The sequence below is a fragment of the Sinocyclocheilus rhinocerous genome, unplaced genomic scaffold (genome assembly GCF_001515625.1).
Source record: "Sinocyclocheilus rhinocerous isolate Xijiao unplaced genomic scaffold, SAMN03320098_v1.1 scaffold591, whole genome shotgun sequence".
Classification (NCBI taxonomy): domain Eukaryota; kingdom Metazoa; phylum Chordata; class Actinopteri; order Cypriniformes; family Cyprinidae; genus Sinocyclocheilus; species Sinocyclocheilus rhinocerous.
In genome coordinates, this window is record NW_015641476.1 from 1,330,142 (window position 1) to 1,340,665 (window position 10,524).

At 39.4% G+C, this 10,524-nt stretch overlaps 1 protein-coding gene across 3 annotated transcripts in view; it reads right to left on the reverse strand.

Annotated features, from left to right (window-relative positions):
• Positions 1-3,653: 3,653 nt before the first annotated feature.
• Positions 3,654-10,524, reverse strand: part of LOC107755072 (potassium voltage-gated channel subfamily A member 1-like) — a 62,361-nt gene continuing 55,490 nt past the window's right edge. For all 3 annotated transcript variants that reach the window (XR_001641653.1, XR_001641652.1, XM_016571727.1), the window contains exon 3: positions 3,654-3,924. The gene's annotated coding sequence lies outside the window, so the exon portion shown is untranslated. The remainder of the gene's footprint in view (positions 3,925-10,524) is intronic.

Genomic DNA, 10,524 nt, shown 5'->3' on the forward strand with positions numbered 1-10,524 from the left:
TACTGCAAAAGGGGCGAATTGAACTGCAATACCAAAATTCCCAGTTCACAACAGCAGAGTAGTGTTATTCCTATTGTGATGAACTGATCACTAATATTTATAAACCAAACTCTGTTGTGGGTTATTATCACTGATATTTAAAGTGGATGCAGACAGAGAAAAGCAGACTCCGCTCACCATCTGAGCGCTGGGCATCAGTCCAGTAATGCACCAACTCAAATGAATAACCAGCTGTCTACCAAACCTGATGGCACCCACAATTCAACTTTCATCATTTATCTACACCTTAGAGACCATCAAGGCCACCAAACGTATAGGTCTATTATTCAAATGACAATTACTGATGTTTTACTCCTCTGGGGTGTTAAAGGGACTGTTTACATATTGTTTACATAAAAATGAAAGTTCTATTATGTTGCTTCAAACCTAAATTACTTTCTTTCTTCTGTGAAGCAGTTGAAATAATTTCAATCAGATTTCAGAATCTAAAAGTTCTGTTTATATGAACAAAATGTCACAATCCGATTCACATATTGAAAAAAGTGGACACACAGTCATGGACAAAAATATTGGCACCCCTGAATTTCTGTCAGATAATGCACAACTTCTCCTAGAAGATTGTTGCAATTACAAATGCTTTGGTATTGATGTTTATTTCATTTATTTGTATTGGAACAACACAAAAAAAGCAGAGAAAAAAGCCAAATCTGAGACATTCTACACAGAACTCCAAAAAATGGACAGGACAGAATTATTGACACCCTCAACTTAATATTTGGTAGCACACCCTTTGGAAAAAATAACTAAAATCATTTGCTTCCTGTAACCATCAATGAGTTTCTTACAGCTCTCTACTGGAATTTTGGACCACTCTTCTCTTGCCAACAGCTCAAGGTCTTTCAGATCTGAAGGGTTTCTTCTCCCAACTGCTGTTTTGAGTTCTCTCCACAGGTGCTCTATGGGATTTAGATCTGAACTCATTGCTGACTACTTCAGAACTCTCCAGTGTTTGTCTTAAACCATTTTTGGGTGCTTTGGGTCATTGTCCTGCTGTATCTGTCCACGCGACATTCTCCCAGAAGGATTTTGGCTTCCTCAGGTACACTTTGGCAAACACCAATCTGGCTTTTTTTATGTTTCTGTGTCAGCAGCAGGGTCCTTCTGGGTCTTCTATCATAGCGTCCCTTTTCATTCAGATGGTGACGGATAGTGTGAGCTGTCACTGTTGTACCCTGTGCCTGCAGGTCAGCTTGAATTTGTTTGGAAGTTGACCAAGGTTTTTTATCCACTCTTTGAACAATCCTTCGTTGCAATCTTTCATCAATTTTTCTCTTTCGTCCACGTCAAGGGATATTAGCTACAGTGCCATGGGCTGTAAACTTATTGACAATGTTGCGCACAGTGGACACAGAAACATTAAGATGACTGGAGATGAACTTGTAGCCTTGAGACTGTCCATGCTTTTCCACAATTTTGGTTCTCAAATCCTCAGACAATTCTTTACTCTAAAGTACACATAGACACCCAACACAAAGACTGAATCAACTTTTCCCCGTTTTAACTGGTTGCAAGTGTGATTTCTATATTGCCAGCTCCTGTGAATTGTTACAGGTGAGTTTAATTGCAAATTAAAGGAGCATCACATGCTTGAAATACAATTATTTCAGAAGATTCTGAAAAGGTCCCAATAATTTTGTCCAGTCCATTTTTTGGAGTTCTATGTAGAATGTCTCAGATTTGACTTTTTTCTCTGCTTTTTTGTGTTGTTCCAATGCAAACAAAAGAAATAAACATGAGAATACCAAAGCATTTGTAATTGCAGCAATTTTCTGGGAGAAATGCAGGGGTGCCAATATTTTTGTCCATGACTTTATATGTCAGACAAACTTTTTACCAAATACTTAGTATATATTTAGTCTCCTCCACTGACCAATAAGACATTACATTTAAACATATGCACGATCACAAGATAAACATATGCTCCATGACACTACATATGTTCGTAAGAGTTCGATTGAGATAATAGCCAGATTTAATCATTTATGAGCTTAATTTTTTCCTGTTCATTTAATTATTTCAGTTCTACACCATCTCTTATAATCTGAGTGAAATTTCATTTCAGATTAAAAATTTATTATTTGGGTCAATGCAAACGTATTGACTTGCATTGAATGGACAAAAAAAAAAAACACTAATATATTTTTCAGAAAAAGGAAAGTCATATGGGTTTGGAATAACATAATGAGGGTGAATAAACGATCACCATATTTTCTGAAATTTGGGGTGAACTATCCCTTAAAAAACATTGAGGGTTTCGATGGCAGACACAGCTCTTCTAATCTAAAAGCGGATTGGTCTTGATTGTTGAAGATTTGAGTAAAAGCAATGAGTCTGGTGCTGAAGGGAATGTGATTTGACCCTGCATTCATACTGTAAATGTGTGACCCGTTCAGACTGACATCATTGAGCACTGCCGCTGAATTTCTCCATTCCAGCTGGCAGTCTTTTGGTTTAGGAAATGAAAAGAGATCAAACTAGATGGAAGAGGCTGCCACAGACAGACAGTAGACTTTCCCTTCACTTATACTGAACAGCTTTCACCAGGCCTACCACAAAAAATTTAAAAAAAATAAATAAAACAATAAACAAAAACAAAAAAAACAAATGGCAATATTACACCCAAACAAATATTTCTGTATTATAAGAAAATATTCACATCTGATCTTGCAAGACACTGATTCACTCATAAAGAGAAAAATGAAAACTTGTCAAGCTTTTTTAAGAAGTCTCCTGCTGCAGGTTCGTTTACATCAGGGGTGCCCAAACTCGGTCCTGGAGGGCCGGTGTCCTGCAGAGTTTAGCTCCAACTTGCCTCAACACACCTGACGGGAAGTTTCTAGCATGCCTAGTAAGAGCTTGATTAGCTTGTTCAGGTGTGTCTAATTGGGGTTGGAGCTAAACTCTGCAGGACACCGGCCCTCCAGGACCGAGTTTGGGCACCCCTGGTTTACATAAATATGTAGTGTACTGTGTCTTTAAGGCATTATTGGGGTGGGTCTTAAACAGTTTGACACCTGGCTTGATGGACTTCCTGTCTTACTGCTCGTCAGAGAGGCTGCAGTGTCCGCTCTCTATCTGATGTCCAGCAGTGGCTTCAGTGACGCCTGCATTGACGGGTCCGTCCCAGAGGCTGCCACAGACAGACAGTAGACTTTCCCTTCACTTATACTGAACAGCTTTCACCAGGCCTACCACAAAAAATTTAAAAAAAATAAATAAAACAATAAACAAAAACAAAAAAAACAAATGGCAATATTACACCCAAACAAATATTTCTGTATTATAAGAAAATATTCACATCTGATCTTGCAAGACACTGATTCACTCATAAAGAGGAAAATGAAAACTTGTCAAGCTTTTTTAAGAAGTCTCCTGCTGCAGGTTCGTTTACATCAGGGGTGCCCAAACTCGGTCCTGGAGGGCCGGTGTCCTGCAGAGTTTAGCTCCAACCCCAATTAGACACACCTGAACAAGCTAATCAAGCTCTTACTAGGCATGCTAGAAACTTCCCGTCAGGTGTGTTGAGGCAAGTTGGAGCTAAACTCTGCAGGACACCGGCCCTCCAGGACCGAGTTTGGGCACCCCTGGTTTACATAAATATGTAGTGTACTGTGTCTTTAAGGCATTATTGGGGTGGGTCTTAAACAGTTTGACACCTGGCTTGATGGACTTCCTGTCTTACTGCTCGTCAGAGAGGCTGCAGTGTCCGCTCTCTATCTGATGTCCAGCAGTGGCTTCAGTGACGCCTGCATTGACGGGTCCGTCCCGTCAACTTGCTGTTCGTTGACGGGCAGTCATGGCCGTTCCCCTCTGTAGGAGTCCAATGGCTGACGGAAAAGTCTCTCATAGGCAAGACTCACAAGGCTGCAACAGAAAGGAAACAACAAAAAATATTGATTACTCATGCAGCTTTTATCATTTAAATTGTCTATCATCAGATTTTAGTCAATTTCATTCACCTGGCTTAGTAGCAAATTAAAGTAAGAGTTTCCTCAGTCATGTCATTACAGTGTCAGTATTTACAGTGACAAAGAAGTGCAGTGTCAAGTGACACACAGAAGATTGTCCTGTCTGGAACATTAACCCAGACAACCTTCACCTGTAAAGAGCATACTTTACCATTACTAAACAACGACTACAAGCTAATGAGATTAGGGGTGAATTCATTCAAAAGTGCCCTACTCACGCCGAAGGACAGAGCTCTTGAAGTGAGTGCTCCGAAGAGTGCAGACTGAGTATTATTGTCTCATATGTTGCATTATGGTTGATTGGGGTTTTGTAAGATATCATGGTAAACCATGATATATATTTTTTTCAGAATCTTTGATGAATAGAAAGTTCAAAAGAACAGAACAGCATTTATTTAAACTAGAAATCTTTTGTAACAATTGTAAAAGTCAATTTTTATCAGTGCATCCTTGTTGAGGTTTTTATTTCTTTCAAAAAAACCATGTTGACCCCAAACTTTTGAACGGTAGTGTACATTACTGCCATTTTTTTATTTTGAACCAGAATGTAATCTTCATAATATCACAATAAAGTTCATACAGCTGTTAGGACTGTTGTAAAAAACAAAAAAGAAAAGTTTGGTGTAAAATATATACTGTATGCATCTTTAATTGGAATATCTTTTCATTTGGCATGACATTTGGCATTTCAACAACAAAAAGTATGCAAATATGTACAGGATTATTAATAAATAGGTTAAATTGTCAGGTAATTTCTTAAATAAATGACCTCAGTGTTCACAAAAGGGATGTGCGCTACGACTAATTTCATAGTCATTTAAACGGAAAGACTAGTCTACTATGGAGCCAGATCAGCCTCAAAAATAACACATTTGCAAAACAAAATTCATAAATGCACAGCACAATTTACATTTACAAAATCCGATTCGTAAATTCAAAACACAATTCATAAATACACAAGTAAAAGCATAAATATTTCCCCAAATGCTCACACAAATGCATCTTACCTAAATAAATTTAAAATGTTTACACAAATATGTATATATAAATTTCTTGAATTAATTTCCATCACACATTTATGAATGATGTTACATGTATTTATGGATCGTTGAATCTGCATTTGCAAATCGTCACACATGCGTGGACTGCTTTGAATTTGTGTGAGGTATTTTTGAGACCTTCCTGGCAGGTTAAGAATCATAAATATATTTTTTTTGGAGGATGTTCCGTTCAGCCAATCACGGTGAGCTTTTAATCCACCAATCAAAACACTCTTTACTGAACAGACTCAAGAAGCTCATTTTGAGAGGCTGTTTACTGCAGAGCAAATGGGTGGAGCTTATGTCTAGCTCGCAAGACGTCCAGGGAGGAGGAACTGGAAGTCATTTGACTCTGCAGTGAGTACCACTTGTAAAATTTACAACACTGATGGTAACAAAAGAAGCAGACAGGCTGAATGAAAATGCAAATTCACTTTCTAACATTAGGTGGCGCTTTAGGACATGCAGAAATATACAGATGTTACCATGGTTGCCCTGTAAACAAAGCAGCTGGCTTTTAGGCATTATACTAGGGTGACTATATGTGCCCTTTTTCCCGGACACGTCCTGGCCAGGATTTCTATATTGCCTAAAATATCCAGGTTTTGGCTTTGTTTGCGCTGGGGAAATATTTATGCTTTTACTTGTGTATTTATGAATTGTGTTTTGAATTTACGAATCGGATTTTGTAAATGTAAATTGTGCTGTGCATTTATGAATTTTGTTTTGCAAATGTGTTATTTTTGAGGCTGATCTGTCTCCATAGTCTACTAGTCTAAAAGTAGGAAACCCTCAGAAGACAGTCAAACATTGTGTGCGATCCATTTGAAATACTTAAACTATGAATAAAACGGACAAATATTTCCAGATACCTTATTATCTGAATCGTTCTTGCTTTCCGTCAAACGGTTAAATTTTGAGAGGCTGTTTACTGCAGAGCAAATGGGTGGAGCTTATGTCTAGCTCGCAAGACGTCCAGGGAGGAGGAACTGGAAGTCATTTGACTCTGCAGTGAGTACCACTTGTAAAATTTACAACACTGATGGTAACAAAAGAAGCAGACAGGCTGAATGAAAATGCAAATTCACTTTCTAACATTAGGTGGCGCTTTAGGACATGCAGAAATATACAGATGTTACCATGGTTGCCCTGTAAACAAAGCAGCTGGCTTTTAGGCATTATACTAGGGTGACTATATGTGCCCTTTTTCCCGGACACGTCCTGGCCAGGATTTCTATATTGCCTAAAATATCCAGGTTTTGGCTTTGTTTGCGCTGCGTAGACCGATCGGTGTTATGACATCGAAGTACCTTGAGAGCTATCCACTTATTCTTCCTGTAAGAGTGGACGTGGCCATTTGTAATTTTTATGGGTCTGGCTTCCAGTCTCATCCGTGTCCAGCTATTTTTAGCTGTACAAAACAGCTCGTTTTACTGCTTGATATTGCAAATTGGTATGTCTTACCTTATTATTTTAATGTATTATCTCAATTATGAACACACTGGTTTGTAGTGCAAACTGTTTTACTGTTTACTGCACATTGTCGTACAGCGGCTAATGAACCGGAAGTCTCGCCCATAGGCTTACTTCCGTGTTGAAGAATAAGGTGGATAGAGAGTAGACGGCTCTTTATGCTTTCTGATTGGTCTGCGCAGCGCTGCTTCAAGTCGAACACACCTAATATGTATGCGTATCTGCAACGCTTTGACCATTCTCTATAGATCCCACCTTCTCACGTGACACGATTGGTCAATTATGTATAATGTCTGCATGTTATTGGTCAAACTACTTTTCGATCATTACCTTTAGCAAGTATGAAAACAGGAAAACCTGGATATTTTAGGCAATATAGAAATTCTGGCCAGGACGTGTCCGGGAAAAACGCATGCATGCAAGGTCTGAAGTGAAATTAAATTAATTTGTTTTCCTCTTTATTATTTTTTAAAACTTAACATTAAAATGACTAAATTTTGATTCATATTTCCAATGTCTAGCAGCAGCAGTTCCATTTAATCGGCTAGTCAACTAGTTTTGCACATCCGTAGTTCACAATTACTCAGGAGGCTGCACTACTCAGGATCACATGATCATAAATGGTAAAATTACTTCTTCCATCACATGTACCCATCCCTGTCGTTAGCTCTTCGCCTTAAGCCAGAAGTTCTCACTTCAGGGTTTTAAGCCCGATTTGCAAGTCAACGAGCTCGCCGACAAGTCAGGCTGTGATCGGGGGAAAATCAGCGGGTGATCTTTATGTGTGAACTACTCAACGACGCATGAAAGAGGCTCGCTGACGCATCGCCGATGCCAAACAAATATCTAGCATGCTAAATATATAGACCTGTCAGCCGACTCGACATCACGTGGTGTCAGGTGTCGCAATGAGCTACAGCCAATGAGAGCAAGGCATGGGTTGAGGTCAGCGGAAGAAAAACAGCAGCAACAACATGGATTTAAGAAAAGTTTGGACACAAGAAATGGAGAAAAATTTTTCAGAACAGATCATAGCACAAACAGCTTGCAGAGCTAATTTCTTCCCGACGTCCATTTTCAAATAAACAACTCCTGTTTCACTTGTTGTTTTGTGTCATTCCCGTTCAACTTCTTGCGTGTGTTTTCATGACACAACATGGTTTGGGTACCGGATAGAGTCATTGGGTGACAGAGTTGTTGTCAGCTCGTGTAGTGTGTGACCCCCTGTTGTGGATCATTTACGTAGTGTCACATAGTGTGATCACCACAACGACTTTAAGACAGACAGCAAGTCATGTAGTCTGAACAGCACAACGATCTGCTGACGTTTAAAGTCGTGTAGTGTGAACTTGGCTTTATGCCGAGTTCACACTGCATGATTTTCCAACTCGTCGGATCGCCGTTGTTTTCACACTGCGTGACTATCGGAGGTAGCAGTCAGTCGCTGCTGTGTTCACATTGCACGATGGATTGGCGACAGGGGGTTTCACATTGCATGACTTCACAATAGGAAGAATCGCCGACAGCTCTGTCTGGTCCGCAAACTACGTTTCACAACAAAACACGCAAGAAGTGATAAGGAAATAACTCGAGAACCCACGTGTGTCAGTTCTCGAACAAGACTGGAATTATTAAAAAATATATATATAGCCCGCAAATTGTCTGGGAGCTATAGATCCACCCTTCAACACAAAAGCATACTAGTGCACACAAACATAAATAGAATGAGAAAAACCCTTTTGAGAATGAAAGGGTACCTCAAAAAGAGATGTTAGGCAGATTGACAGCCTCAGTCACCATTTACTTTCACTGTATGGAAAAAGCCTTCCAAACATCTCCTTTTGAGCTCCACAGAGGAAAGGAAATTTTCAGTTTTGGTTGAACTATCCCTTTAAGTCATTTACAATGACATGGTTTGAGGTCAGTGGAAGAATAGTCAATATGACAGTCAACACAATAGTCATTTTCCGTGCATTCCATAATGTCTAAAATGCCAGCTGCAGCAAGAACGAGGGCCATTGGTTGACATGCTAGTGGCCAAGTCACGTACCAAAGTGGCAAGACGCTACATAGGCTGCTCATCTAAGTCTGAGAAGATGGCCAACAGAACAGATGAACAATCCAACCTCCAATGTAGACTGATTACACCAGCCAATGGACATTGTCAGGCCCTTTTGCAAAGATTTGTGGGAAAACATCCCACAAAAATATGAAGAAGCAAAACTGTTTGCACGACTGCATCTTGGAATGAGTTCTGAAGGATCATGTGACACTAAAGACTGGAATAATGACTACTGAAAATTCAGCTGTGCAATCACAGGAATAAATTACATTTTAATAAAATAAAAAACTAATTAATTTAAACTGTAATAATACTTCACAATATTACTGTTTTTACTGTACATTTTTGATTAATAAAATGCAGCCTTAGTGAGAATAAGAGACGTTTCAAAAACATTTAAAAATCTTAAAAAAAAGATTAATGGTGTCCAAGATAAATAAAAAGTGACTTTTTACATGACGTATTTTAATTATTTTCATAATCTCAGAATTTAAACCTATAAAAGAACTGAAAATAATTAGTGTTCTATGCAGTTGTGTAGTTGAGTAGTGAATTACTGTGTAACTGTGTGTGCAACAGCTTTATTTATTTTGGAGGACAGTCTTCAGCTAGCATGATTAAGCTACTTGAAATACCTGTTTGTTTTTCTAATTCTTCTCTTACAGCTGTATTCCTAATAAACACTAAAGTGATAAATAAACACTGATAAACACTGGCACAGTGTTGGGCTGGCAAGCCATCAAATGTGTAAGATCTGTTTCTATGCTGAGAAGTCTTATGGTCAAATCAAACGGTAATATTTTGAGTTGATTCTTGCCTCTGGAAACAAGCGTACCCCTCAGAGCCCCCAACTAGCATACACATTCTCCTTCTGACTCTCTCTTTGCTGCTCTCCTCTTATTCCTCTCTCCGCTACTAAACAACGTTCATATTTTCCTGGCGCAGGAGAGGTCAAAACATGACTGAATAAGGAATTCTCCAGTAATTGAGTCCAATTTTCCTTTTTCTGAGACATTTCATTCCATAGCTAATTTTAGCGCTCCTGCACAGTCTTTTTTGTTTTGTGAACAGGGATCCAGCAACAACCACAAATCCCATGAACTCTGGTGAGGTTGAAGCAGCACTGCTCAGATTTACTGTACAGCTGGGATCAATGACTGCAATAAAAGTAAAGCTAAAAGAGAGAACAAATACATTTAGATTCAGAATAATAAAAACTAGTATGTCCTCTTTTCAAAAAAGTGACGTGACATGGTGACCCATACTTGGAATTAGTGCTCTGCATTTAACCCATCCAAAGTGCACACACACAGCAGTGAACACACACACGGAGCAGTGGGCAGCCATTTATGCTGCGGCGCCCGGGGAGCAGTTGGGGGTTCGGTGCCTTGCTCAAGGGCACCTCAGTCGTGGTATTGAAGGTGGGAGAGAGCGCTGTACATTCACTCCCCCCCCCTACAATCCCTGCCGGTACGAGACTCGAACCCGCAACCTTTGGGTTACGAGTCCGACTCTCTAACCATTAGGCCACGACTTCCCCACGACTTTCATTTTTCGTAACCAAAATGAAATAATTATACACTTCATAATTATTTACTCAATTTCACTGATTGAGTGGCATTCCAAGTTTATTGATATACAGTCCAACAGTACTGGGACTTTTAATTGTTTGTATAACAGCCTGTGTTACAGGGGCGGATCTACCGGGGTAGAAAAAGCTGTGCCACCCCACCTGCCACCCCAGAATTATCACAGAATAAAATATAAATGTAAGCAGTGTTTCATGTGCTATTTTTCAGCCGTGGCGATGACAGAGTAATGCAAAATAATGGCAAAAACACGTCTTTTAATAAACTGTGCGATGGTTGCACGCGCACGCAGCGTGCCAGTGTAGTAGTCGGCTTCATTAACAAATGACTCT